Below are 13,516 nucleotides of genomic sequence, written 5' to 3'. Positions count from 1 at the left end.
CCCTGCAGATTGTGTTCTGGGCACACTCCTTGCATTATACCCTTCTTTTTTTTCACACCATATAGTTGTGAGTGGATCAGGAATTTTTCATTACTACATTTGTTAAATTCATAATAAATAAGGAAAAATCAACTAAATACAAAAGAGCTTCTTACATGTCAAAGTGAGTGCTGGTAGAGGCATGCCCAACATAAGAGAGTAATGTTCTCATTTTTTTTCAAGGAGACAGGTGTCAAAAAAATGTAAAAGAAGGTTGGTGACCTAACTACCAGATCTCAAACTGTTTTACAAGGTGGTAATCATCAAAACAATCTGGCACTGGCTAAGAAATAGAGTGGTAGATCAGTGGAATAGATTAAGTACACTATACACAGTAAATTGGACCCACCGCTGGGAAAGGATAAGGATCTATATGTACAACAATATTTATAGCAGCTCTTTTTGTGGTGGCAAAGAATTGGAAATTGAGGGGATGCCCATCAGTTGGAAAGTGACTGAACAAGTTGTGGTATATAATTGTGATGGAGTACTATTATGCTATAAGAAATGATGAGCAGGATGCTTTCAGAAAAATCTGGCTAGACTTACTTGAACTGATATAAGTGAAATGAACAGAACCAGTAGAACACTGCACACAGAAATAGCAATACTGTACGATAATCAGCTGTGAATGACTTAGGTATTCTCAGCAATACAAAGATCCAAGATGATTCTGAAAGACTTATGAAAAATGCTATCAAACTCTAGAGAAATAACTGATAGACTCTAAATGCAGATTGAAGCATACTTAAAAAATCCTTTTTTTGTTGCAATATGAATAATATGGATATGTTTTGCATGACTGCATATGTACAATCTATATTCATTTATGTCCTTTCTAAAGGAGGGGGGAGGAGAAAGAGAAGGAGAGAATTTGAAACTCAAAATTTTAAAAAATGAATGTCAAAAGTTTTTGTTTACATGCATTTGAGAAAAAAATTAAAATTATAAAATGAAAAAGACAATTGCCACTGACTCTGTGATGTAAAGTCATCATTCCTCAAATCTTTATCCAATACTTTATGCATCTCATAGTTTACTTCTACACAACTTTTCCAACACAGGAGGACATAGAGACACAAAAAATCCACCCAGAATTAGTAAAACTTCAAATATCTAACACACACACACATACATATGCACATGCACATGCACTTTCTCTCTCTCTCTCTCTGTCTCTCTGTATCTCTGTCTCTCTCTGTCTCTGTCTCTCTCTCTCTCTCTCTTTTTCACTTCACCTGGTTCCCTATCTGCTTCCATTCCAGACAACTGACTCTTCAGCCATAGTGTAATGGGTCAGGCTATATCATGTCCATCTCCTTTTATCCAGAGATCCATCCCGGCACTATAACATATCCCAAGGAGGTCAGAGATAAACAGTATATATATATATATATATATATATATATATATATATATATATATATATATATATATATATATATATATATATATATATATATATATATATATATATATATATATATATGTATATATATATATATATATATATGTATATATGTATATATATATAAATTATAATTACACTTTTTATATTGCAAAGTACTGGAAATAAAGGAGATAGCCAATGACTGGAGAATGGCTGAAAGTATGTGGGTACATGAATGCAATGAGATATTTCTACACTGTAAGAAATTATCAATATGAAGACTATAGAAAAAATATATCTACAATGATGTAAAGTGAAGTGAGCAGAACCAGGAAAACAACAAGCACAAAAACTGCAACAAAATAACTGGAAATGACAACAATAAAACAATTGAAACTGAATGTTATGAAATTATGATGGGAAGAGCTATGACATGGAAGCTTCCCACCTTCTCTGAATAAGATGCAGACTTTGGGTTAGGAACACTATACATAAAATTGGACTTTTCTGATGTGTTGTTTAATTTTTACCAAATTTTTTTCTCTTTTTCTCTTTTTATTTCTTTGTTTTTAGGGATGCTTCTCTGGAATGGGGTGGATACCTTGGTGAATAAAGGTTATGTAAAGTATTACAATAAAATTTTATTTAAAAAATCACCAAGTCCTAGGGAAGGAAACACAAGCAGCCAGGATGGTATTGTCATAGATTCACAAAATCTCAAAGTTGGAAGGAAACTAAAAAATTTATTTTGATCAATCTCTGTCTGAAGCAGCAATCCATCCTGCAACATCTTGGACAATTGTGTCTATCTCATGCTTGAAAAACTATATTCATGGAATATTCACTAACCCCTGAGTTAGCCATTTCATTTTTTTGTAAAACTCTAATTATTGGACATTTAAAATGATAATAATTATAACTATCATTTAAATAGATTTTTAGAGTCTGCAAAACATTTTTAATATGTTATCTCATTTGCTCTTCAAAAAAACCCTGTGAAATGGCTCAGCTCTCTTTGTCATAAAGATTCTTGGTTTTTAATGGTCATTTGAAAGAGAAAAGTTTTCAGACACATATGTGTATACACACATATGTGTATGTATGTATATACACACATATACATACATACAAGAATGAGACATAATAACAATTACATAACACCTAAATGTTTGCAAAGCACTCTATAATTATTATTTCAGTTTATCCGAATAACAGTCCTGGGAGGTAGGTAGTACTATTATCCCCAATTTGTGGATAAGGAAACTGAGATAAGGAGAGGTTTAGTGACTTGCCCAAGTTATACAACTACTATGTGCATGAGGAATAATTTGAACTCAGGTTTTCCTAGCTCCAAAAGTACTAGTTTATCCACTAAGGATGTACTGCAATGCCTTTTTTAAAAAATGCTGAATGCCAATCTGCTCATCTGCCTCTTCTACTTACTGTTTCTGCTATTTGGGGTCAAATAAAAGAAGTTTAATTTCTTTTCCAAATGACAATTTTCTGAAGACACCTATCATATTTTTCCTTAAGTCTTTTCTTTTCCAGTCCAAATAGTCTCATTTTTTTCAAACAACCCCTGTTGTCAACACGAACTATTTAAAACACCATCACCACCAACACCAGCAAAAACAACCTTACCTACTATGTACAGATCATAATCCTATGTTCCGGTCATGATACAAAATTAAGTTAAGAAAGAATTACTGTTAGGGCAGCTAGGTGGCGCAGTGAGTAGAGCACTGGCCCTGGAGTCAGGAGGACTTGAGTTCAAATCTGACCTCAGACACTTGACACATTTATGAGCTGTGTGACCTTGGGTGAGTCATTTAACCCCAACTGCCCTGACTTTCCCTCTCCAAAACAGAAAGAAAGGGTTACTACACTTTCTGCACTCATGGATCTTATGGTCTTTATAAAAATCAACACAAGTATTGTACAAAATAATACATAGGTATCACAAGAGTGAACTTCAAGGTGACTTTCATTGGGAATGAAAAAGGTGATTACCAACTGGCTTGTTCAGGGAGGGATTTGTGAAAGATTTGAGTATTAAGAGGTAATTAGGGATTCAACAGGCTAAGGGGGATGGAAAAGACTCTAGGCATGAAGAATGATCAGTGATTAAGTTGTGAAAGAAAGTAGAAGGGATGGCAAACTATAAAGTTAATTTGCAGCACAGACTAGTTATATATCTATTTCTATCGTCACTACATCTCTCTCTGTCCTTCCCTCTCCCTCACCCTCTCCCTCCCTCCCTCTCTCCTTCTTTCTCTCTGTCTCTGTGTCTCTCTCTGTCTCTCTGTCTCTCTCTGTCTCTCTCTCTCTCATTCTTTGTCTCTGTGTCTGTCTCTCTATTGGTCATATCTATCTATCTATCTACCTATCTATCTATCTGTCTATCTATCTATCTATCTATCTATCTATCTAAGCAACAGGAGATGTTTGGTAGATGTTCTAAATTGTGGAGGGACATGAGACTCTACTGAGTTTGCACTTTATCGAGATAGAAGCAACATGACCAATATATGTGTAAGATAAGTTTGGTAGTAGTGCAAAAGATAAGGGAAAAATGAGGGGGGGTGTAATTTAGAGGGCTCTGAGTCAGTTTTAAATGAATGCCTTACCAGGGAGGTAGCAGTGGTAAGACAGAAGAGGTGACAGATGTAAAAAATATACATTTAGAGTAGACAGAATTGTATAATCAATTGGGAATGAGAGATGAAAAGGAAGGAAGAGTGAAAAAAGTAAAGTTACAATCAATTGAGACAAAGAGGAGTGGATATCATTGATAAATTCTGAAGTCAAAATCACTGGCTTCAGCAGGGGATACATAACATCTTTGTTTATGTGCATATTGAAATTGAGATGCAGATGTGGACTAAGTTATTGGTCAAAAGATGGAGGTGTGAGTTACCCCCTCCCTACAACTCACATAACACAAGCCCAGATTATTGAAGGCAAACAAATTGTGGAGTAAACATAGGGCACATTGAAGGAACTCTGCCCCTAGCTAGATCTAGCATTTAACTGTGGTACTTTTGAACAAGAAGTTCATAAAAGGAGCTTTTGAGATTTTGGTAGAGACCTCAAGGGACTCAGGGAAACATCCTTGCTCACTAATTTTAACCTTCTTGACAGTGATTTTATTTGTTTTTCCTCTTCTTTAGCTGTTTCTACCTGAAGCTATTGGGACATGTTTTTGGTAAGTTGATTATTTTTGGAACCCTTATTTTTATTTTTTATGATTTATTGCACCAGATGTAGAACCATAACCTGGACAGACCCTGGTGGTTCTCTGGTTAGAAAATTCCTCTGAACAGTAGTTCATGCTGGGAATTTAGGAGAGAAGTAGGACAGCATATATAGATTTGGTAGTTATGTGCATAAATGTGAGGGCTGAAGTTATAGAAAGAAATGATATTGCCAAGGAAACATGCATTGATAGAAGAGAAGCAGGGATTGTACCTTGATAACACCAACATAAATTTGTCACGACAAAAATAATGATTCAGTGAGAGATTGAAAAGGAGTGATTAAAGAATGAGGAGAGAGTGGTGTTCTAGAAACCAGAGGAGCAGAGAATATTTATATGGAGATCCTTGTCCATGGGTCAAATATTTCAAAAAAGTGGAGAATCGGAAGGAGACATGTCTCATACATTTATTGATGAGCTAAATATTCCAAAGTTCTTTTGAGAAAGCGGTTTCTATAGAAGTGTCAAGAAGGAAGCAAGTTTATAAGGGTTTGAGGTGAGACAAGATGATAAGCAAAAGAATGTAGAGGGCAGAATCATATTTTTTCAAGATACTTGAATTGCAAGGGCAGAGAGAGTTGGGATGGTAACTGCATGGGGAAGAAGGATCAAGTCAAATCTGTTTGAATTAAAGACAACTGAATTGTTTCTATGTAGAGAAGAATGAACTAGTAAAATGAATGAAGGTAGAGAGAGCATGATTTCAAGGTAGTCAGCCTCTTGTTGTCAGGAACTACAAGTTTTTCATTCATATTCCCAAGTTACTGGTACAGCATCATTCAGTCAGTCAAGAAATATTTATTAAGCTTCTATTAGTTGCCAGGTACTACGCTAAGCACTAATAATACGAACAAAGCTACATGATAATCCCTGCTCTCAATGAGCTCACAGTCTAATGCCAGAGACAATGGGCGAATAACTATTGCAAACAATCCATATCCTGGATAAACAGGAAACAATTAATGGAAGAAAGGAACTAAGAGTAAGAATTAGGAAAGGCTTCCTAAAGAAGGTAAAATTTAAGTCTTAAATGAACCCAGGGAAGCCAAGAAGTAGAGATGAGGAAAGAAAGCATTCCAAGCATGGGGCACAGACAGTGAAAATTCTCTGTTAGACTTAGCTCCTCTCAGCAATGAAATGATCTAAGACAATTCCAAAATAATAAAGATGGAAAATGCTATCCACATCCAGAAAGAGAACTATGGAGTCTGAATGCAGACTGAAGCATAGTATTTTCTTTTTTTTTCCTTCTCATGGTTATTCTCTTTGGTTCCAATTCTTCTTTACAACATGACTAACGTGGAAATTTGTTTAGCTGATTAATAGATTGTATCATGTGTAGCTTATATTAGATTGCATACTATCTTGGGGAGGGGAATAGTGAGGGAGAGTAAAAATTTAGAACTCAAAATCTTATAAAAGTGAATGCTGAAAACCAAAAATAAATAAATAAATAAAAAGAAAATTTGGAGTTTGAATGTCTTGTTCATTGAACAGCAAGGAGGCCAGTGTCACTGGATCACTGAATACTTGATTGGGGGGGTGGGAAGGGGAGTAGGTTATGAAGGGCTTTGAATGCAAAATAGATGATTTTATATTTGGTGCTGGAGGTAATAGGGACCAGCTGGAATTGATTGAGTAGGAGCAAGAAATGGTCAGACATACACTTTAGGAAGATCATTTTGACAGTTGAGTGGAGTGGAAAGAGACTTAAGATAGAGAAATCAACCTGTAGATTATAATCCTCATATGAGGTGATGAGGGCTTGATCCAGAGTAGTGGTGGTGCCAGAGGAGAAAAAAGGGGCATATGCAAGAGTTGTTAAACAGATAAAATCAACTGGTTGGAAATTGGAAACAGTTTTGATATGAGAGGTGAGAGAGAGTAAAAAGGAAAAGATGCCACCTCATTTGTGAGCCTGAGTGACTGGGAAGATGGTAGGACTCTGATGAGTAAAAGGCAAGTTAGGAAGAAGCAAGAGTTTGGTGGGAGAAGAAAGCAGAGTTCCCTTTCGGACATGTTGAATTTAACATATTTATGGTACATCAAGTTTGAGGTGTGAAATTAGAAGTCAGCAGAGAGGTTAGGACTGGATAAGTCAATTTGAGAATTATCAACATAGAAATGAAAATTGAATCCATGGTACCTGAGGAGATCACCAATAGAAATATTATAAAGAGGGAAGAGAAGATGTTCCAGGATAGAACTATGGTGGACACATTTGATTGAAGTGAAAATCTAGCAAAGAAGACTGAGAAGGAGCAGTCGGGTAGATAGGAGGAGAACCAGGACAGAGAAGTTTCCTGAAAACCTAAAAAGAAGGGGAAATTAAGACGAGGTTGATATCAAAACTTGACAGGTCAAGAGGGTGGTCTTATGAATAGCAGATACTTAAAAAATGTTTGTTGAATTGAATTAAGCCATATCTCAAAAGAAGTAGCAAAGGATGGGACCATGTACCTAAGTTTGGTTATGATCTTTAGCCAGGAATAATTGTACCTATGCCTGTGAGACAAGAGGGACGAATGGGGAGAAACTGGGTGCTCAAAGGGAAAATGTTTTGGGATGAAGTGGGATTGTTGCAGGATTTCCTGTTTTATGGCTCCAACTTTTTCTTTTTTAGAAACTTGTGAAACGCTTTATTGATGCTCTTTTCTTTTACACATTCAATGACTACATTCCAATGACCTTTCTGCTACCAACAGAACCCTCCCTCCATTGAAGTAGGCATAGTCAAACAAAAAAAAAAGTTAGCACATTGGCCATATCTGAACATGTGTGCTTTATTTTGTACCCATAGTCCAGTGTCTGCTGAGAAGTGTGAGGCATGCTTCATCGCTATCAGAAATAATCAATGTCTCTTCATTAGTCAGAATTCTGGATCTTTAGTGTTATTTTAATTTTCATGATTGTGACCATTATTTCTGCTTATTTCAGTTCATGCAAATCTTCTGAAGTTTCTCTGAATTATCTGCATCTACCATTTCTAAGGCACATTACATTGTATGCCACAATTTATTCAATAATTCCCTGCCTGATGGAGACCACTTTCCTTTCATTTCTTTTTTTACTATGAAAAAACCCAAACTGTTTAGTGATTTTAAAAAGTGTAATTCCAAATTGCTTTCCAGAATTTTCTAGGCCCACCAACAATTCCTATCTTCCAAACTTAATCTTAAACATTTACCATTTTTGCCTTTAATCATCTTTGCCAGTGCAATGGATGCGAAACTTATCTTATCAGTAGTATCTTGAAGTACTATTTCATATCCTTGTTGATAGCCTTTCTTTCAAAACTTGTCTAACTGGTGCATTTGGCCATTTATCTTATGGCTTCAATCTTCTCAGTGAAATACGAGCTTAATTCCTTGGGTGTGGGAAATATGATTTCAAGTGCCCTCACAAGCTTGTTGATACCTTTTCTGGTGCCCAGGTACTGACCCAGTGCTTCATATACTGTCTAAACAGGGTATAGGGTTTTTTAAATACTTTTTTAAATTTAAAATTTAAATACGAAATGAGGGGAAAAATTACCATGTACACAGCAGACCACAGGAAAGGATTCAATATAAAACAATACATTTCCATTTAAAAGAAAAGCTATATAATAAATACTACATATTGTTTTCAAAGTTTCCTGGCTTTTCTTTGCTTGCTCGATTTTCTTTTGTTCAGTATAGTTTTTTTAAAGCCCAAATTAGAGAGAGTGACTAAAGGAGTAAAAGTGCCTAAAAGAAAGTATCATCCAAGAAAGATATGATTGTATGTCTTAGCAATGGTAATTCCTTTCAAACATTTCTCCAGTGAGATTTGATCTTTCATATTTATTAAGTTTTGCACAAATTTCCTTGCTTTAATGCAAAACCTGTTAATAACAAAAGAATTACCATATTCAGGGCAGAAAAAGAAAATGTCCTCTGTTCAAACTTTCTGTTACCACTTCTTGTTAGCATGCATTGAAGCACTGAAGGAGGTGGTAGTTCTAAAGAGGTGAGTAATTCCTATGATTTACAAGCTTTGTAATATTGTGAGGTAAGAGCTTCATAAATCTGAGCGAGACTTCCTGTTGTTACTGCAGACTAGAACAGATGACTGGTGTCTGTTCTTTGTCTGCTCTATGCTACTCATATGCAGAGCTGGGCCAGAACTGAACTTACTGTTATATGAAATGGGTATGAAGGGATATGATAATATGGCTTGGAAATGATACCAGAAGATTATGGTTATCAGAGCTTCATTATATTTTCCGAGACTTCAGTAAAATTTTAGTTATATATTCATTCCTCAAAAAGTATACAATGACAATTCACGATCCCTCTTTTGTTAAATAAGAAATAAGCAACTCAGGAACTAAGTTAATACTCAAAAAGAGAACTAGAAATTTATTTTTATTCTCAAATAAACAAGAAACTTTTTATATTTTCTTAGTACCATTTCTTTGAAATCTTTGGCAGTGACCTATTTATTTATTAGTAGGATTGTCTACAATTTAGCATTTTGCCATTAAAAAAACCTAAATATTACTTGAAAACCTCCAATAAAATCACCCAAAGATACTTTCTTTTGATCTTTAAGTAGCTCTCAAGATAAATACTGTTCATTCCTTTTGGATAATTATTTGTTGTTTTTACTTTACTTAAGCAGGCAACAGACCAGTATACAATACATCAGTCATTATGTCTTTGTTCTACAACGTAGTTAATCCAGGTCCTTATCATGTGAAACTGAGCATAGATATAATCTCTTAGAAAAGATAAATAATTTTCATAATCTGTTTAGAACACTTTGATCGTTTTATGTTTCCCCATAGCAAAAATATTATAAATGTTATTTGAATGACTCAGCAGAGTAGCTGAGAGATCTCAATCTTGAATTTTGAAGATAAAAGAAACTAGTATAGGGATAAAGATAGTTTGATTCAGAATTCTAAAAATGCAACAAAACTCTAAATTTCACAAGGAATTACAAATGTAGAGGTTAAATTAGCTAATAACATTTTACTAAAATGGAGACTATAATGAATGACACAAACTGAGCCAGTTTTGGAGTCATGGAGATTCCTGCCTGTGATACCTTGTATAGCTAAAAAGAAATCACTTACCCTGTCATAAAACTGTAAATTAAAGACAAGTTGCTGATGTGAATCGATATAAGGGGTTGATGAAATAGTAGTCCTTGGCATCATTATCACCACCAATGAGATAATTTCACATTGAGACTTAATGCTGGTCCTGTACAGAATTATAAATGAAGCAAAGTTAGTCTTCCTCTGGCTCCCCCAAACTTAATTTTTTAAACTGCTTCCTAGCCCCTGGTGGTAGTTTTTAGCTTTCTTATGTTGTATCCTTAGCAAATTTTTCTCTAAAGTGTAAGTAATTTGATAGCAGGCTTAAAGTGTTAACCTCCTATTGATTGGTTGTTTTGAAACATTCATTAGCACCTTAGGCTGAAGGTAATATACTGGAATTTCAGATTAAATAGGTTAATGATTTGCAGAAGTACTTTTGGATAGTCTTCATTTTACAAAGCAATAATAAAGGTTGATAGGAGGTATATGCCATTGGACTTTAAAGTCATTTATCTCCAAAAAGAAGCTATGAAATGTTTAAGAACCAAAATTGAAATCAATAGGCATCCCATGGTCAATATACTCATGAACTTAACCAAAAATATGTTGACAAAGAAACAGATGATTAAATTACAAATATTTGTTTAAGAAAACAGAGGTGCTGATCAGAACAACACATGACTGGAACATTGCCACAAGAAATTACGGAAGGATATCCAGAAGGAGTCTACGTTTTTTATTTTGGTTGATTCAGACTATATCTGTATCAGACTATCAACCTGTGGAAACTGTGCAATACATCAGAGCACGTTGCAAAACAATTATCATCTACCAGACACCTAAAAAGATAACACTAGGTGGCTAGAATTGTACTGCAGAAGCTTGCTATTTTTGATAAACTAACAGACAACAGGATCCAGGCTGCAGAAGCAAACTCTGAATATCCTTGAGAAATTAAAAAAACACCCAAAACCCAGTATTAGAACCAAGCATCACTAGAAAAAGAACTCTGCTCAAAAACACTTGGAGCTAACATTAAATGCATGAAAATTTTAGAATTACATTTTAATAGATATACCTCTACAAATGCCTATTATCTCCAAACTACACTGTATCAAAAGCTTTCCAAATATAGAGATTGAAGAGAAGAAATTAAAATCATGTAGAAATGGGCAGGCATCCTCTCTGCTCCTAGCCTGAAGAGGCTTTCAGTGAATCTACAGAAGCTACAGAGCTTACATCCCAAAATTCATCCATTTGTTAAAAAACAGTTATTTGATTTACTGGCGTGACTGTCTGTAGATCATTAATTAAAAAGAAAGTAGGATAGGAACAAGTCCTTGGATGCTTTCTAATTGATCCCCATCAACAAAGATAAAAAATCTTTATGGTAATTATTGAGTGTGGTTCATAATATCCTTAAACAAATGCAGCTCTCTATTTCCACAAGACAGAAGATACAGAAAGCTTGTGAAATGTGGCTAAATTTTTCTAGTAACATGAAAATTAATGTGCATGTTCATATCTTATCCCACATAAGCAGAGATGGGGAGGGGAGAGTGCTTTGAGACTAGAAGAGTTCAAGTCTTGCCTCAGACTTCTATTGGTTTTGGTAAGTCATTTAAGTCTCTGTGTTATAAGCAATGCTGCACAGCTATAAATTTCAGAATAACTTATTTAACTCACCTGGCTGCATTACTATGGGACATCTCTGACCTCCGTTATGCTCCAGAAAGGTCATTAAGAAAAAACTCATCATCCTACAATATCTCATCAGCCTTATACTTCACCTTCTCACTACTCAGCCCCTCTATTTGAAGAATGGTGCCATGAACTCCAAAAATTCCATTTAAGTAGGGACTTCAGCTCTACATCATGCCTCCACATTGGGTATCTTTATCTCCTCCCTTTTCAGCTTCCTTTTCTGTGTTATCTTCCCCAATTAGATTATAAACTCCTTGAAGGAAGAGACTTTGTTTCTTTGTTCCTCCCTTCTTTCCTTCCTTCCTTCCTTCCTTCCTTCCTTCCTTCCTTCCTTCCTTCCTTCCTTCCTTCTTCCTTCCTTCCTTCTTTCCTTCCTTCCTTCCTTCCTTCCTTCCTTCCTACCTTTCTTTCTTTTTTTCTTTCTTTCTTTCTTTCTTTCTTTCTTTCTTTCTTTCTTTCTTTCTTTCTTTCTTTCTTTCTTTCTTTCATCTCCAGTGCTTAATACTGTGTGTGTCACACAGTAGATGCTTAATAGATGTTCATCAATTATGACAATGATTAATTTCAGGCCTGCATTCATAGAGTGTGTTTTCTCTCTAGTTATTGTACACACATAGACTAGATCATAGGTCTGGACTGAAAAAAAAGCATTGTGCTAATGGAACACAATGTAGATCTCTAACGTGACTAAACTTCTAATCGACCATTGGACTATACACAGCACAGGTAACTTACCAGAACACCTAAATGAAAACTAAGGCTATCTAATTATTAAAGCACATTCCAAACAAATATAACCATAGAACTCTGTAGTGTGACTTCTTGGAGCAGTTTTTAGCATATATTGAGAAGTATAGTGTTGCAAAATTGCTTTGCCATATATTGGTTTTGGACATGAAATAAATATCAACAGACTTGTTAAAAGATTCATAGTCTGAATAATGGAAAAAATGAATTCCTTAATTAAATTCCTTTAGATTCCCTACTTTATTTATTTCCTCTTTCAATGTGAAGACCAAGCCATATGCCCTCCTCAAAGCAGACCAGAAAAAATGTACTTGCTAAAATATTTTCTAGAGATAGATCATTACTGCACTCTCTCCCTTCATGAATTGATAATATATTCCAGTAATTCCATAATGTGGAGGCTTGTAGCACTAAAATAAGTTAAATTAGTTTTTAAAAAAGAATTAGTATTGTAATAGTTTTTATTTTCAAATAAGTTTTTTATTGATGTCTTTTAAAAAGTCACAAGTACTCCCCCCTTCCCAGACAATCATTCCATACAACAAATAATCCTTTTAAAGACACAAAAGCAGAAAGAAAGAGTGAAAATCAGCATAACTTATCAATATATCAGAGCCAAGATGGCGGCTGGAAAGCAGGGACCAGATTGAGCTCCCTGCCGAGCCCCTCCAAAAACCTATAAAAATGGCCCCGAACCAATTCTAGAATGGCAGAACCCACAGAACAGCAGAGGGAAGCAGGGCTCCAGCCCAGGACAGCCTGGATGGTCTCTGGGTGAGGTCTATCCCACACGGAGCTGGGAGCTGGGAGCTGGGAATGGAGTGGAGCAGAGCCCAGCCTGAGCAGCGTGGACCAACAAGACCAGAAACCGGGCAGGGCATGCCCTAGCGCCCTGATTCAGTGAGCTGCAGCAGTTACGAGACTTCTCAACCCACAAACACCAAAGACTGCGGAGAAGGTTAGTGGGAAAAGCTGCGGGAGTGGAAGGAGTTCCCAGTTCGGCTTCCAGCCCCAGGGGCAGCGGAGGTGGGACAGCTACAGTTGCTGCTGCTTCTGGCCCCAGGCCCACCTGGTGGGAGGAATTAAGTGGCAGATCAGAGCAGGAGTGCACAGCCTGCTGAAGATCTAAGCCCAGTTCGGGCTCGGGGTTCTTGGGGAAGGAGGAGTGCTGGGGTGACAGAGCTGGCACCTCCCCCCCAAATGTGGAACATAGACCTCGTTAGTCTACAAGCAGTCATACCCCACTGAAAAACTCAAGGGTCAAGTTAGTTGGTTGGGAATATGGCCAGGCAGCGAAAACGTGCCCAGATTC

Source organism: Trichosurus vulpecula, chromosome 2 (assembly GCF_011100635.1).
Source record: "Trichosurus vulpecula isolate mTriVul1 chromosome 2, mTriVul1.pri, whole genome shotgun sequence".
NCBI classification, from domain to species: Eukaryota; Metazoa; Chordata; class Mammalia; order Diprotodontia; family Phalangeridae; genus Trichosurus; species Trichosurus vulpecula.
This window is presented reverse-complemented; position numbering follows the sequence as displayed.